Genomic DNA, 4,691 nt, shown 5'->3' with positions numbered 1-4,691 from the left:
TGTCTAATGCAGGTTAAGAGAAATTAATTTTGGAAATTTGCTTAACATCAATTTAGCGAAACTCGCTCATACTCAAACTCTGGAATTTTTGGCAGAAGCCCTGCAGATGGTAGAGGCATGAAACTTTGCACACTTGGACTAGAGAAAGGGCTCCATTAAACAGAATAAAGCTAAATTTTTTGTCTAATGCAGATCAAGAGCAATTAATTTTTGAAATTTGCCTAACATCAGTTCGACGAAAGTCGCTCATACTCAAACTCTGGAATTTTTGGCAGAAGCCCTGAAGGTGGTGGTTGGATGAAACTTTCCACGATTAGGCCTCAGAACTGGCGCCATCTAATGCGTGAAAGATAAATTTTGAATCCGTTGTCGTTTGAAAAAAATAAATTTTTGAAATCTGGGTATCACCAGTTGAACTCGAGCCGTTCGCAGTCAAACTCCGGATTTTGTGGACCAAGCCCTGAAGATGGCGAAGCAAAGAAACTTCCTGCACACCATCACCAATCATTGCCCTATCAAGTGCAGCAAACCGCAGGTTTCCAGCCAACGCAGTTTCGGAGTAACGAATTTTTCAAATGCGGTTAGCACCAGCTGCACCAAAACCGATCGCAGTCGAACTCTTAAATTTTTTGCCGAAGCCCTGATGGTGACCGAGCCACGAAACTTTCAGCACCTGCAGAGGGGCACCCCGGCCATCCAAAGCAGCAGCAGAAGTTGCTGGGGCTGGAGGCGTTTGGGCGCACTGAATTTTCAAATGTTTGGTTAACACCGGCCAGGGCAAAGTGGGGCTCAGGAATTTTTTGCCAAGTCCCTGAGGATGGTCGGCCAACGAAACTTTGGGCGTGTGTAGGGCTTGCCCGTGGCTATCTACTGGAGAAACGCCCTGCAGGCTGGCTGCAAGGGTTGGGGAGAAATGAATTTTTTTGCGGGTGCTGCCCGAAAAGTTGCTGCTGCACCTCGGGCAGCTCTGGCCGGGGGTTTGGACCCCCGGGGGGATTTTTGGGGAAGTGAATGCGCTGCACGTGCAGGAAACGGTGGGAGAAATCCCCCTGCAACAGGATTTGTTGCAGCCCCATCGAATAAACTGTGCGGCCAAAAAAAAACTCTCAGCTCAAATCGCTAACAAATTGCACCTGGCCGGTTTACATGATGTCCGGGCGCACAAATCCCGTTTTTCCATCGGGCGTAAATCCCGATCGCTCCCGGTTTTTCTCCAGCTTTATCACTTCTCGGACTACAACACCTCTGGGTCATAAAGTTCGCGAATCTCCCGAGATAAAATAAATCCCGCTTCTCTATTTACAATCGGTTATCTGGATAAGCAAACTTGCGGGCGCTCCTGCGGGAATATCGGCGACGTTTCGAGCCCGATCGGTCGCCCCGGTCGCCCTTCGCCTAGCTAATCAATGGGCGGCCGGCAGGTAACTGGAAAAAATCGCCCGCTTTATCACTTTTCCAGCCCTTCTGGACCTGCGGCCATTAATCTGCCCGCAACGGCCCGGAATCCCTCGAGGCCCCATAAATAGTCGCCGACTATTTACAGTGTTTCGGGTGGTTGTTTTGCGCCCCCCTAAGTGGACGGAAAAACTCCCCCAGTTCCAACCAGCCAGCTTTTCCAGTTGGGGGCGACTCCAACTGGTCACGCGACTTTCATCAGTTGATTTCTCGCAAACTACTTCGGGGATTAAATTGGGGTTGACTGCCCCCGATGGGGCTGGAGCTGGGGCTGGTTGGGGGAAAGTTTCAGCGCGCCACCATCTTCAGGGACTTGGCAAAAAATTCCAGAGTTTGGGTGCAGAGGACGCTGGCGCCAGCGATGGGGCCGAACTTCACCAGTGTCTATCGCTCAAACTGGGCGGGGTGGGAGGCTGAAAAAAATACCGCTGGATAGGGCGTGGCCAGGCCCAGATTTTACCAAGAATAGGTTTTTTCGATAGGGGGCCTGGTTTGCGGGGAAAAAAATAAAATGTGACATTGCGACCACGACGCTTGTGTGACCCTTTGGGGGCAAATTTTCATTTTTTTCCAGCTGCCCAACTAAAGCCACCTCTGGGGCGTGGCTTGGCACACTATCGACTAACTATCGTTAGATTAGATCGACACTTGAAAAGTATGAATTTTCCCGAAACTGTGGAAATTTCCCCTTGACGTCATCGGTGCCATACCTGAGGATGGTTTTTTTGGCAAAAAGTATTTTTTTTGAGTCTAGTGGATTGCTTTGGACCACTGGAGGCCTCCGATGTCAAAATTTGCCCGATTTTTTACACCGCAAAATTAGGGAAAATTTCGGAAATTTTCCCAAAAATTTTCCTGGATTTTGGAAAATCGGCAATAGCGCCCTTATTATTGATGCCAGCCAAAAAGTGAATACCACCTTTTCTGTGGCGCTTGACACAGTCGATCCACTGGTGTAACTGCGTTAGTGCCAGCTCGTCTATTTTTGGAGATATTTGCGGTTTTTTGAAAATCACATTTTCTGGATTTTCTCGAAACCGGTGCAGGCGGCAACGCAGGCAAAGACACCAGTGGATAGCCGTCTACCCGCCCGACGTTTTCCAAAGAGTGATATTTTTCAACCGGAAGCTCCGTTTCCGAGCAAAAAAATAAAATGTAAAATTTCGAAAAAATTCTAAGGGTTTGACCCCCCGGAATTTTCGGCAAAAATTTTTTTATTTTTTTTTCGAACCATTCCTTGACAGGCATTTAGAGATGGAAAAGTTACAAGACAAATCGCCTTTTGTTGCTTCGAAAAAATTTTCCTCTCCGAGCTACAGGGGGAAGACGAAAAATCATGTACAGGCCCTTATGGGGGGGAAACTTTCAAAACCGAATAACAGCGTCAAATAACATCGGAATTTGTTGAAATTCACCTCAATTAGTGCCGAAGCAAATACGAATCGATTCTAGGCTAAATCGCGCCGGTCAAGTGAAAAGGAAAAAAGTTTCCCATTTAACCCCATGCTAATTTGAACCATTCTTGAGAAAAACATTTTTCGAAAAATCTCGACTAATTTTTATGTCAGTATCTTCTATTGAACGATATTCGGAAATCTGTCAAACAATTTGACACTATTCCGAGGTTTTCACCTTCAAATCGCCAAATCTAAATCTCATTCCCATAAGAGCCCATGGAAGCGAAATTTTCAATTTTTTATAGCTGCCAAACAAAAAGCACCATTCGCACGTGCTTCGGTACATTATCGACCTACTATCGATAGAGTCGATCGACACTCTGAAAGTTTGAATTTTCCCCAAACTGTGGAAGTTTCCCCTTTAACCTGCACCTCCATGACGTCATAGGTGCTCTACCAGAGGATGATTTTTTTCCCAAAAAATTAATAATTTTGTGAGCGTAATCGATTGATTTGGACCACCAGCGGCGTCCTTTGTAAAGATTTGACAGAAATTTGACATGGGGTTTTTTTGGGAGATTTTGAAAATTTTCCCAAAAATTTTCCTTCATTTTGGAAAATCGGCCATTTCTCGCTTATTATTGATCGCAGCAAAAAAGTGAATACCAACTTTTTTATGGAGCTTGACCCGGTCTATCGTACGGTGTGCTCAGGTGTTTCTCAGCTCTTCCAGTTGCGGAGATATTTGTAGTTTTTTAAAAACCACATTTTGTCGATTTTCTCGAAAACTATCCACGATGGAAGACTGGTAAAGATACGAGTGGATCACCATCGACCAGCCGAATAGTTTACAAAGAGTACATTTTTCCGATTTGGGGCTTGGTTTTCGAGTAAAAAAATAAAATGTAAAATTTCCCAAAAATCCAAAGGGTTTGACCCGCTGAAATTTTCGGCGAAAAAATTTTTTATTGTTTTTTTGATCCACTCTTTTACAGGCAATTAGAGATGGAAAAGTTGCACGACAAATCGACTTCGATTGGTCCCCAGAAAAATTCCCCTGTAAGCCACAGGGGGAAGACGAAAAGTTTTGTACAGGCCCTTATGGAGGGGGAGTTTTCAAAACTGAATAAAAGCGTCAAATGACATTGGAATCTGTCAAAATTGACACTAAACACCAGTGACTCAATCACCAATCGACTACAAGTCAAATCGCAGTCGCACAGCAAAAACGATTTTTATCCAAAAATGCAGTTTAAGTGAATGGTGTAGACCAATTTTCAAAAATCCACCACTCCTCAACAGGAACAGCTGCAACTGCGTTTTCTGCCCCATTTGATTCGGCGTCGATTGCGCTATCGGTGCTCAAAGTTTCGTCGCTCGACCATCCCCAGGCCGTGTGCAAAAAATTCCGGAGTTTGACCACGTTCGAGGTGGCTCCAACTGGTGCAGCCCAAACTTCCAGCCCCCCTTTCCCCAAAACTGCCCTCATGCGCGAAAACTCTTTTGACCCCACTGGGCGCCCCGAGCCCCTGGCTGTAGATCCCCAAAGTGGCACATCTGCGCCACCTTCAGGGATTTGGCCAAACTCCCATTTTGTCCCTCCAGCAATCCTCAATGTAAACCCCGCTTGGGCATTTAATTGCGCCCAAACCACTGCAGCCCCAAACCCGCCGCCACCACCCCTGAATAGGGGGGCCTCCCCTCTATACCCCTGCAAAGTTTGAGATTTTTGCAAAAATCCGGGCGGCTTCCAGGGCAATTTCAATGACAGCCACTCAAAACGGTCACCAGCGCCCATTAGGGCGGCGGCGTGTTCCAGAGCCAGTTGCTCGGCAGGGG

Source organism: Dendroctonus ponderosae, unplaced genomic scaffold (assembly GCF_020466585.1).
Source record: "Dendroctonus ponderosae isolate FM_Combo_2020 unplaced genomic scaffold, Dpon_F_20191213v2 Dpon_F_20191213_12, whole genome shotgun sequence".
In the NCBI taxonomy this organism is placed as follows: Eukaryota; Metazoa; Arthropoda; class Insecta; order Coleoptera; family Curculionidae; genus Dendroctonus; species Dendroctonus ponderosae.
The sequence above is the reverse complement of the archived record's forward strand: the minus strand, read 5'-3'. Positions refer to the sequence as shown.